Raw genomic sequence first — 13048 nt, forward strand, 5'->3', positions numbered from 1 at the left:
TCATACTGTTATACAATGGACACATGAGTACATGAAATTTGTGGCTAAAGGGATTTCGAAATGTTAAATTTGACCATTAGTCACGGTTTTAAGCAAAGTATGGCAAGGCGTTTTTGAAAAAAAAAAACGTGGTCGTAGCCCATTTTTGGCATGGTGTATGCAACTCTTTTCATATTCGGTTTTACTCGGTATGCCTACTATATATCTTTATTGTTTCTTGTGGTGATTCTTTTCATATATGCTTCTATGTGTTGATGATATAATCTTCATCATTGGAAGTTCATCATTTTGGACTTAAATGAGTGATGGTAGGGGGAGGGAGGGGGGGTGGGTGGGTTAATTTTACTCTTAGTTGGCTCAATGAGTTCTAACATGTTGAGTTCTTTTTTCTTTTAACGATATTTAGGCTATACTCTCATATGTTTTTAGTCACTCTTATAAGGTATTTACATGCCTATAACAGCGTTTCGGTCTGTATAGGCAATAAACTACTCATTTCTCACATGGCCGATAGCTCTCTTGATATTCTTGTATCACATTAGATGATCCATTATTATATTGTAGCACCATTAAGGCTTTAAAATATCTTGTCTTGACTCAATAATAGATTGCATATTCACGGTCATTAAGATTTCCGAGTTACTTTAAAAATCTATTGATTATCACTGGATCGTGGGGTTTTCAGAGAAACGCCATTCAACCACGTGTTAATATGTGTCTCTTGGACCTAATTTCATGTGTTATAGGTAAAGAAACAACCTATAGTTGCTTGTACTGGTACATTGGTGATGTGTCAGCTCTTGCTCACATTGCTACTCTTTTTTTTAAGTGAGTTTTTCAAGACACAGGATCGATCAACACTTTATTGTTGCAAGAGAAAACTAACTCAAAAACTGAAGAAACGTGGATCGGCTCACTGGTAGACGATCAACTTTCCTCGGGTATGAGTATGCTATTTCACCGATGGTTCTCCGGAGTATGAGTTCTTCCACCTACAAAACGAGCAGCACCGTGAACTTACCCCTCAGAAAGGGACAGAGGGGTCCTCTTTGGGGTAACCCTCCGGTGTGAGAATAAGAGATTGTAGGAGAAGATAATAATAATCTGAGAGTGAGTAATGAATTGGAATGTATTTTCTTGCTTACCTCCTCTTGTGGAGGTGGTGTGGTATTTATAGTGTTAGGGTTTCCAATGATTGGGCTCAGATCCCATTAGGGCCTTTTGGCCTCCTTCTGTTGCTTTGCGCCACGTGTCCTTAGGACACCTGGTGCTTTTTCATTGATTATTCTCTGACCCAGGCATTTTACCTGACCCATGTGCAATCACGTGGTAGCACATGGGTTTTGCTGAGTTGTCCACCTTTCATTGGCAGCTGTCAACATCAGCATATTCTTATTTCTTAAAGGATACCTTCAGGAAGGTTTGCTGACGAGCACAATCAAGGTTGTCCTTATCCTGATTTGGATAAGGACGAGGTTGATTATGTGCACGTGTGATATGCGCCTATCCTGAGGATGCGCGAAGTTTTCTCTTTATTCTCACGCGCAGATGTTTCATGCGCAGATGTGATATGCGCAAGCATATGTAATATGCGCCACGCGCAGATGTGATATGCGTGAGCATATAGGATGCGTGAGCATGCGATATGCGCCACGCGCAGATGTGATATGCGTGAGCATATATGGTGCGCGAGCATGTGATACGCGTGAGCATATGTGATGCGTGAGCATATATGATATGCGCCGTGCGCATAGGTTTTGGCTTTATGCCTTCATGATATCTTGATTTCAAGCCTCTTGTCTATATCTTGTGGGTTGACCCGCCCCGCTCGATGTTAAGGCGGGTACATACCTCTTCAAGCCCCCCCAGTCTAATGTGTGTCTTGTCTCGCGCGAGCGAGGTAAGATAGATATTAGACTTAATAGTTCTCTTTTAATAGGGTTTTGTCTTTTCCTTTTTTATTTCTCATCGTTGCGCGAAATTCTATCCTTTTGGTTAAAATGAATCGTCCATGTACGTGGTTGGTTGGTGCTGACATGCGTCAGAGATGGAGACGTGTCAGACTTTTCGTGTGCTCGAGGTGCTACAGTTGCCTTTCATGTCCCCTCACACAGTGTCAGGAACACGTGTTGCGCTCGCGTTGGCCTGCACCTGCAAGTGGGGGCGCGTGAACTCTGATCAGTACCTGTTTCGTTCCCTTTATGTCCCCTCACACAGTGTCAGGAACACGTGTCGCGCTCGCGTTGGCCTGCACCTGCGAGTGGGGGCGCGTGAACTCTGACCAGTACCTGTTTCTCTCTCTCCTGGGCCTATAAAAGAAAGCCTTTTGAGTTATTATTCTTCATCTTCATTGTTATTTCAGAGCTTTCCTTTCCTTCCATTTTTATTCTGATTTCTGTTCTTGAAGTAACCTCTGTTTGATTTCGCAGTTGTATGTCTGATAACCCAGACACCACAATCTCCCCAAGCAGACGCCGTGTAAAATCATTAGTCATGTCCACTTTGAAGAAGACCGGCAAGGGAAAACGGGCTGCGGAGGCCTTGTCGGAGGAGGTGGGGAAGGGCAAGACGGTAAAGAGGTTGGATGAGATTCCCTGTAAATTGAGACAGTCTGATTTTGACAGTCTCATCGCCTCTCAGGGTTTTCTCCCTGAGTATGGCTGTATGCTTCCGGCGGCCGGGCAAACGGCGGCAGATCCACCCACCGGCTATATCTCCTTGTACTGCCATTTTTTCACCCACTGCAACCTTCGTCTCCCGATGACAAGGTTTATGGGTGCGCTGCTTAAATTTTATGGGATTCACATATCCCAAGTCCATCCTTTTGGACTTGTGCGCATGACTCATTTTGAGTTCATGTGCAAAGCTCAGCGCGAGGAGCCAACCCCTCGGCGCTTTCAATTTTTTATAAGCCAAAAATCCCAGATTCTTGGTTCTCATTCGTTCCTCGCAGTCAGAAGGTCAAGTGCTGCACTGTTTCCTTCAAAAGCCTTCATGACTGGTCTGAGAAATTTTTCTATATTAAGGCTGGTGTGATTCCCATCCGCATGACCATGCGCGCGATCACTTCTGCGCCCGCGGATGTGAATGTTTTTAAGAACCCAACTGGCGCATGGGTTAACAAGTTGACTGCTGAACCATCCCCCGCCAAGAATATTTGCGAGGAGGCGCTGGTGGGGGTTGGCATGAGCAGGAGGTGGGCCGACAGCGCGACTGAGCCTGTTATCCAAGTTGATGGATTATGTGAGTTATTAGCTCATTGCATTATTTCTGCGCGAACATAATTCGTTTTGCTGATATCATTTTTGTTTTATGCAGTAAGCAAGGAGTACGTCCACGCCGCCTATGATGAGCATATGGAGGGTGGCTCTGTCGCGCTGGGCGCAGGGGAAGTTGGCTTCCCCGATCGCTTCGCTGATATGTTCATCCCTGTTGATTTGGGATTTTGCTTTGATAGCGATGCGCCTGGTAGGCCTTTGTACTTATGCTTATGCCTTTAGAATACCAAATTTGGTTAACATTTCTGTTGCACGTATTGTAGATGCGCTTGAGAACTATGAGCTGGAGCTCGCGGAAGAAGAGGTGGAGGAGGAAGCTGAGGTGCCACAACTCAAGCGTAAAGCTAAAGGGCAAACTGGCGCAGGGGCCAGTAAAAAACAGAAGAAAAATGATGCCCCTGTTGCTCAGGATCCTCCTACTCAGGCGAAGGGACTTAAGAAAACCAAGGGGTTTACCTCCAAGGTTTCCTTGTCTTCTTTGCCTCAAGGTGTGGGCAGTCCTCCTGTCCACACGAGGTATGGTGCCGCCACCTCCTCTCTTCGCGCGGCGGAAAAGTGAAGCGGCGCTGCGCCTGCTGTTTCCTCTTCAGGTATACTTTGTTTATACTTTATGGTTTTATGAGCGTGATTCCGATAGAGTTATTAATGAATCTTTGCTCACTCAAATGTTTGTAGAGCCGGCGACCTTGGTGGATCAACCTCAGGCGCAACAAGGTACCGAGGCTGCGCCGAAGGTTGCTTTGAAGTCCCCTGTTTTGCCCTCAAAAAGGGGGAAAATGGACTTCATGGCGATGTTTAACTCGCGAACGGCGGTGCGCCAAGGTATATATTGCGCTTTATTTTCTGACTTTTTTCTTTTTAGATCAAGTCTTGAATCATTTCTCTTTGTTGGTTTTTTCATAGGCATTATAGCTGGCACACAAGCTGCTGGCGGCACTGCTGGCGCCGGCGCCAGCGCCGTTGGTTCTGCTCCTGCTCCTGCAAGCACTGAATCTCCCCTCATTGGGATTACTAAGGAGCAGGAGGCTGTTTTACGCGCTGATCTCGCGGCGTCGAGACCTCCCTCACCTCCTCCTGCGCGCAGCCCTCCTCGCGAGACTGGTTTTGATTTTTCTAGGTCGCAGGAGAAAATGCCTGTTACAGAGGAAGATGAGGAGGTCCATTTTGAAGACTCCGATGGCGGCCGCGCAAGCCCTGTAGCGCCACGAGATTTCGCGGCGCAGTCTTCTCGTGGAGCTGGCGCTGACTTTTCTGCTTGCTCCCCGCAGGTATAAGTTCGTTTTGCTCCGCTGCTTGGACTTCCATATTAGTGTTTAGATGACTAGAACGTTGCTTTGTGTTTGCAGGAAGCCGATCACATCTACCGCCCGAGATGGAATATTACTGAGGATAGCTCATTTCAGTCCATGGGGGTGTGTGAAGACTTCTGGGCTCACTCCGTGCCTCCAGCTGAAAGGAGGTTTCAGGAGGAGCGCGCCCGCGTGGACTTGCTCAACGACCATCTTTTCGCTGGGTCAGCGTTCTTTGCTGCCTCCCAAGAGCTTCGTTATGATTATGTAAAGGTGCGTGATGCTCTTGCGGAGGCCAAGCAAGAGGCTAAGGTATCTGCTTGGAATCTTTCTGACGCTCGAGAGAGAGCTGAGAAACTCCAAGCAGAACTCAGCGAGAACCGAGCAAGTGCCAACGCTGCCTTCGTGAAGTGCGGGCATGAGCTGCAGGCTGCGCGGGAGAAGCTGCAGGCAGCAGAGGCGGACGCGGCCAAGTATGCGCGGCGAGTGCGCGACTTGGAACTGGATGCAGAGGCGCGTGACCAAGCTCTTGTGCAGTCTATCACTGACAAATCTTCATTAGAGAGTGAGGTTGCGCGCCTGAAGAAGGAGCTTGAGGCCGCGCGGGCAGAGAAGGATGAGGCCCTGGCGACGGCAGCGTCTAGCCAAGAAGCGCTCGATGCTGCGTGAGCGGAAAGGGAAGAGGCCCTGGCGGCAGCAGCGTCCGACAGAGAGGAGCTGAAACAGACCAAGGAAACTGTTGAGTTGTTAAACTCTCAGATTCCTGCTCTTGAGACGTCTGTTTCTTCCCTCGCGCAGGAGCGCCAATGGCTAGTCTCACAGGGTATGACTCGTTGCGCTTATGCGATGAAATACTCAGTCGAGTTTCAGACCCTTGTGATGGATTGCAACGCTGCCTCGCGCTTGGTGGGTCGAGCTGAAGGGTTTAAGGATGGCTGTGAATATAGCATGCTGAAGAAGAACCCATCCGACTACCCTTATCAGCTCGACGTTGTCTGCGCGGACATGGCCGAGGTGGGGGAGAAGTATTTGAATACTCACATTCCCATCCTTGAGCAGGTATTTTAACCTTAATGAGTTTACCTTGACTTATTTTCTTAGTCTTTTTGTACTCACACTTTTCCTTATGCTTTGCAGATAGCCTTGCTTGCTGATCAGCCCGATCTCGGCGCTCTAAAGAAATTACTTGACGAGTGTGAAGGGGCTGGTGGCGGCGATGATGGCGCGGGCAATGCTGCCTCTGCTAGCGGCTCTGGCGTGGCCAAAGGACCCCCTCCTGACACTATTGTGATAGAAGACGACTCCATTCAAGATGAACAGCTTGACTATGGCAAGTTTGGAGATGACGAGGAGCGGGCTGCGCCAGATGCTGAGGGAGGTAATGATGAGGACGATGAAGAGGCTGACGTCGACATAGAGACTTGAGAAGCCCTTCATGTTTTTTTTTTTATTTGCAGTTTGTATCTCATCATTTTGTAAATTTGTAACCTTCTATGTTTTGGAATGAAATTTTGTTTTTCCCTTATTCGCATCTTGCGCATTCCCCATTCATCTCTTTATATTGCATGTTTGCTTGTTGAACATAAGATATGCTTGCACGTTGAAATAAGAACAAGGTTGTAAGGAAATTATTTTACTTAATCCTTGTCATATTTTAAGTGATTTTGCAATATCCTGACTATGTTGACACGTGCCTTGGCGTTTCATTATTCCTCTTTTGCGCGACGTTATCGCGCATTTATTTAGGGAATTATGAGTTTTTTAGCCTTTACGTGTCAGTATGTGTTACTCTGATATCCATTACAATTCCATGCGTGACCTCGACCTGAGACCTTAACAACTATGTTTTGGCATGTGCTTTGCCTTAGTTGTGCTTAGGTATTTTTATGGTCTAGCTGCGCAGCATGTAGGATGGATCTTGTGAGTGATTTGAGCTAAGGCTCGTATTATTGGGCTAAGGCCCTGAGCTAAGGCTCATATTATTGGGCTAAGACCCTGACGTTTTTGAGTTAAAACTCGTTAACGCGTTTGAGCTTGAATCTCGCGCATGTATGTTTTACTTCGTTTTATTTTTGTTTTGATGTCAATACAATGTTGTCATATTGCTCAAAATTAATAAAGGGAAGTGTGAAACATGTATGCAAAAGGTAATAGAACACACATTAAGAGAAGATAGCGCGTATCATTATTCATAATGGCTTAAAAAGCCTTGATTACAAACTTGACAATTTTTACATGAAACATTTTCTAAGCTGTGCTGCGTTCCATGCGCGCGGGATCTTCTTTCCATTCAAATCTTTTAAAGCGTATGCGCCTTTTCCCAATTCTTCCGAGACTTGATAAGGTCCCTCCCAATTGGGGGACATCTTTCCCGGGGGTATCGCGCGGCTAGCTTCATTGTTTCGAAGGACAAAATCATTCTTCTTGAAGTGGCATTCTTTCACGCGCTGATTGTAATACTTTTCTAGTTTTTTCTTGTATTTGGCTTCACTGATGATAGCCGCTTCTCTGCGCTCTTCAAGTAAGTTGAGATCCAACCTTCTTTCGCGCTCGTTATCAATCTTGCTCATCATAAGCACTCTATGGGATGGGCATCCAATTTCTGCTGGAATCATAGCCTCCGTTCCATAGGTTAGGCTGAACGGGGATTCGCCATTGCTGGTTTTGCTTAATGTCCTGTGCGCCCACAGGACATTAGGTAGCTCCTCGACCCATGAGTGGGATTCTCCCTCCAACCTTTTCTTCAGCCCATTTAGCAAGCTTTGGTTCGCGCGCTCCACTTGGCCATTCCCCTGAGGTGATATACTAAAGTGAAGATTTGGTTGATGCGCAATTCCTTGAGCCAGCTGGATATCTTCCTGTCGGTGAATTGTTTGCCATTGTCGCTCACAATTTCCATGGGCAGGCCAAAACGGCATATGATGTGGCTCCAAATAAATTGCTTCATCGCCTCGGCTGTGATTTTTGCTAGTGGCTTGGCTTCAACCCATTTTGTGAAATAGTCTACTGCCACTACCAAAAATTTTACTCGCCCTTGCGCTTGCGGTAGGGGACCCACAATATCGATTGCCCATTTGTGAAAAGGCCATGCGGAGGTCACCGGAACCAAGTTGTTCTTTGGTCACATGGTGTTTGGCGCATAGCTCTGACACGCTTTGCATTTTTGGATCTCTTTTAACGCGTCCAAGTACATGCCTGGCCAATAGTAACCTGCGCTCATAGCCTTGGCAACCACCATGTGCGGGCCAGCATGTATTCCACAGATTCCTTCGTGTATCTCTCTGATCACATAGCTTGCTTCCTCAGCATCTAGGCATTTCATGAGCGGTCCAAGATAAGAGCGTCGATATAATGTACCATCAAGCAGTTCATAGTTCTGCGACTTGTGTCTTATCTTCCTCGCCTGTGCGCGATCGTCCGGAACCTTTCCCTCCTTCAAGAATTCCATTATTGGAGTTATCCATAATGAAGGGGTTGTATGAATTACAAGGACAGACTTCGCTCCCACCGACGGGTTGCTCATTACTTCTACCCTGACATCTTTGCCAAAGCGATCGAAGCTGGTTGATGCCATCTTACTCAGCGCGTCAGCAGACTTGTTTTCACTGCGCGGAATATGTATGATTCTGAAGAAGTCAAATTGCTCGATGAGTTTTTTCGCCTGCTCTAGATACAGAGGCATGGTGTTCTCCTTGGCATCATAAAGGCCATTGACCTGTGCTGCTACCAAGTATGAATCAACATGGGCCTCTAGCTTTTTAACTCCGAACTTGTGCACGATGCGCAGACCAGCCAGCAGGGCTTCATACTCAGCTTCATTGTTGGTGCTCTTGAAATCCAACCTGATTGCGTAAGTATACTCATGACTTTCTGGATCCACCAGCTTGAGGCCTGCGCCGGACCCTTCATTGTTTGAAGCTCCATCAGTGAATAATCTCCAAACATTTTCTTCATTATTGGCTCGCGGAGGGTCTACTTCGCGCTGAGCCTCTTCAATTTTTCCTTCAGGGATTTCTGCGATGAAATCAGCTAAGACTTGTCCCTTTATTGCTAGACGGGGCTTATAGGCGATCGTGTGCTCTCCTAATTCCAGCGCCCATTTTGTCAGCTTTCCTGAGAGCGCGGGACGCCGCAAGACTTGCTGGATGTTGTAACCAGTTAGAACTTCAATAGGATGACCATTGAAATATCTATGGAGCTTGCGCGACGCGTGTGTTAGTGACAAAACTAACTTTTCCATGATGGAGTAGCGCGTCTCAGGATCTGTCAGCACCCGACTCACATAATAGATTGGTGTTTGGATTCCCTTGCGATCCACCAACAACACTGCGCCGATAGCGCGCTCTCCTGCTGACAGGTACAATGTTAGAGTTTCGCCAGGAAGTGGAGCTGTGAGCGCAGGCAGATTTATCAGGCATTCTTTTATCTCACTGAAAGCTTGCTCGGCCTCAGGCGTCCACTTGAATTGGCTTTTATTTAGGCAATTTCTCAATGTGTTAACGAATGGGGTATATTTGCTTGCATGGTTCGCTAGGAACCTGTTGATTGATACCAATCTACCATTCAACTTTTGAACTTCTTTCATGGTGGATGGTGAGGGCATGTCAAGGATAGCCTCCACCTTCTCTGGGTTCACCTTGAAACCATCCTTGGTGACCATTACACCGAGAAATTTCCCTTCTTCTACGCCAAATGTGCATTTGCTCGGGTTGAGCTTCATGTTTACTTCCTTTAGGCGCCAAAGGGTTTCTTCGATGTCTTTGAGCATTTGTTTTTCCTCCCTGCTTTTGATCACCAAATCATCCACGTAGACTTCTAGGTTTCTTCCAATGTGCTCGTTGAAAACCGTGTCCATGAGTCTTTGGTAGGTGGCTCCCGCATTCTTCAAACCAAAGGGCATTTTTGTGTAACAAAAAACACCCTTGTCGGTTCTGAAGGCAGTCTTGTCCTCGTCTTGTGGTGCCATTTGAATTTGGTGATAGCCCTTATAGGCATCCAGAAAACATTTGAGCTTAAATGGCGCCACGGAGTCCATCTTCGCGTCAATGTTTGGGAGGGGGTAACAATCTTTTGGACATGCTTTGTTGAGGTCTTTGAAGTCAATGCACATCCTCCATGACCCGTTGCTCTTCTTTACCATCACAGGATTGGCTACCCATGTCTGGTATCGTATTTGGCGGATGATGTTTGTGCGTAGTAGATCCTCTACTTGCTCATTCATGGCCTTTGCCTTCTCATCCCCCATGATTCTCTTCTTTTGATCAATTGGCTCTACGGACTTGAACGTGTTGAGAGAATGTTGTGCCAGGTCCCGCGGAACCCCAGTCATATCAGAATGTTGCCACGCGAAGACCGACATATACGTTGTGAGCAATCTTTTCATTCTCAACCTTGTGTCGTCTGATATCGTAGCTCCAATTGTGATTGTTTGCTCTGGGAATTTTGGGTTGAGAATCCATTCCTCTGGCGCGTTGTTTGCCATTGGAAGTTTCATTCTCCCTTCCCGCGGAATACTTGTCACTGCGCACAAATGATCTCGGTATACAAATGTTACACCTGTTGGCGTTGGGAACCCCAACGCGCCGTGCGCTGGCGACGGTATGGCGTTGAATTGGGCAATCGTTCCTCTACCCAAGATCATATTGTGGCATGAAGTGGTGGGCAAGACCAAGAAGTTGACAATTTCAGCTCGCTTGTGTTTCTCATCCCCCATAGTTAGTTCAAATTGTATCTGACCTAAGGGGTGAATGATTTCATTTGAAACACCCGAGATTGGTGCATTCACAATTTCGAGCCTTGCTTGGTCTGCTGGATCCAACTTCCAGAAACATTGCTCATACATGATGTCTGATTCACTGCCAGTGTCCACCAGGACTTTTGACACTTCATAATGAGCAATGTGTGTAGTGATGACTAGAGGACTGCTGATTGAAGAGCCTCCCCTGATTCTTGGGAAGACTACTTCTTGCTCGCGCCAATCTCCTTGGACTTGCGCGCTTCTCTTTCTCGATCTTTGCCCTTGCCTTCCTCCCTCGGCTACACAGATTCTTTTGAACTTTTTGCTGGCTGAGGCTCCATCTGGTTGTTCATTCTCTGGTCTTATGTTTTTCACCAGGTGAGCCAACTTGCCTGATTTCACATCTCTTTCAATCGCATCCCTCAAATTTTGGCATGCGTCGGTGTTGTGCCCTGTGGACTTGTGAAACTCACAATACTTGCCACTGTTTGGTGGTCCCTTATAGTGTAGTGGCTTGGGGCTTTTAAACTGGACGTTCTCTGTGCTTAACACTTGTGAAAGCGTTTTAGTGAGGGGAGTCCATATTCTTGGTAGAGGTCTGTTAGGCTCTCTGCCGCCTTCCCTCTTGTCACCCTCTCCGCGATTACGACTGTCTTTTTGGGGCTGGGGTGAGCTTGGTTGCGCCTGCTTTTCTGCGGGAGAAAAACTGGTTTGTTGCAACCTGGACCATACAGAGTTTTGTTTGCCCCTCCTTTCGTTGTTGCGCGGTGCTTCTGCTTGGTGCCCTCTTTCTCTTGCTCTATCTTGGGCAATTTGTTTTTCATTTCGCGTGAAGACTCGCGATGCTTCCATTAGCTTGGCCCAAGTGGTTGGCATGCCATCTCTGCTCACGAGAGCTCTGCGGAGTTGATCACTTCGCGCACCTTGTATAAAGGCCACGCGCAAGAGTTGCTCAGTGATACCTCCAATTGCAAGAGATTCCTGATTGAAACGAGTTATGTAGTCTTCAATCGTTTCATCATTCCTGCGCACGCAGTGCATGATGTCATCAGGGTCGCGCGTGTGTCTGCGCTGCTGTACGAAGTGAGCTTGGAACTTCTCCAATAGCTCTTCGAACCCATCGATTTGCCCAGTCGGCAAGCTTTCGAACCAGACACGCGCCGCGCCCGTGAGGCAGCGAGCAAACATGTGACACCACGTTGGCATCGTCCAGCTTTCTAGGTTTCCAGTGTTGTAAAAACCTTGTAGGAAGTCGTCTGGATCTGTTGTGCCATCGTACTTGCCCAACCCACTTGGCATCTTGTTGGTACATAAATGTCAGTAGTTCATAGTCTAGCGTTTGTAATCGAGTCTGTAATGTAATTATGTTTTAGTTTATGATTTTGTATGTAAGCGAAGTTGTCAACAAGTTCGCTTAGGCGAACTTGTTGAACAAGCGAAGTTGTTGACAAGTTCGCCTAGGCGAACTTGTTCAACGAGCGAAGTTACAGACAACTTCGCCTGAGGCGAAGTTGTCGTGTATTTAAGTAACCTACGGGTTTACGTGAGTAATGGTTGGTCAGTGAGTGTGTTGTTTAATCACGTGTATTTCAGCAAGTCAGTAGACGAGAGATCGAGTCTGTAATAGACGTGTTACAGGTTATAATATATAACGTGTTCGTTTGTATCGCGTGTGATTGTCTTACGTATTCTACGCTCGTATACCTACGCAGGGATTCCGCACCTTCGTATATAGCGATATCCCGTGTAAGATCCGTCCGGGGACCTACACATCTTGGTTTTGTGTTGAATGGGAGCCTTCGCGATGCGCTCAGTGAATTTTGAATGCTTCACCAAGATGGCTGGCCTGTACGGTGTGGTTACGTCCACTTGCCCTCTCACTGGTGGGCTGTACGGTGTGTACAGATCCAGATCGGCTTTGGCTCCAGGCGCCATGTTCATGTGCGCGCGGAGCTGTGAGCCTCCTGCATGAGTATCTCGCGTCTTCCTCATGCTGTGCACCTCTTCATCACTAAAATCAGCGTGTTCAGTGTGAACAGAGTGACCATCTTCCGGCGTGCGCGCCCTTTTTGTTGTTCCTTGAATGGTTTGCTTATCAAACGCGAGCCTTTGTGTTAGGTCGGCTAACTTTTTGTGTTTGACCAGCTCATTGTATTTGTCCATTAAACGCCGTTGTTCGTTTATGAGCCATTCTTTAGGGTCATTTGTTTCATCTTCTGGACCCATTGGTCCTTTTTGTTTCGCGCCGGTCAAATTTTGGAACGTGAGATTGTCTGGAGGAATTTCAGTCTGGCTATGAGGAGTTGTGATGAAGGGACGGTTACTGGTGGTGCGCGCAGAATCACGCGGCACCCTCAGAAACTGCTGTCCCTCGTTAACATCCTCACGCTCAATATCCTCCAGAACTTGATCGCTGTTTCGAACACCAGAAACCATGGTGAAGTTTTTCAGAGAGAACTGATGAGATTTTGTTGATTTTGTTGCCGTTGTAACAGGTGATGGCGCCAATGAAGAAACGTGGATCGGCTCACTGGTAGATGATCAACTTTCCTTGGGTATGAGTATGCTATTTCACCGATGGTTCTCCGGAGTATGAGTTCTTCCACCTAAAAAACGAGCAGCACCGTGAACTTACCCCTCAGAAAGGGACAGAGGGGTCCTCTTTGGGGTAACCCTCCGGTGTGAGAATAAGAGATTGTAGGAGAAGATAATAATAATCTGAGAGTGAGTAATGAATTGGAATG

This window comes from Bidens hawaiensis, unplaced genomic scaffold (assembly GCF_021521415.1).
Source record: "Bidens hawaiensis isolate Kalapana, Puna unplaced genomic scaffold, B.hawaiensis_p1.1 tig00034691_1, whole genome shotgun sequence".
Classification (NCBI taxonomy): Eukaryota; Viridiplantae; Streptophyta; class Magnoliopsida; order Asterales; family Asteraceae; genus Bidens; species Bidens hawaiensis.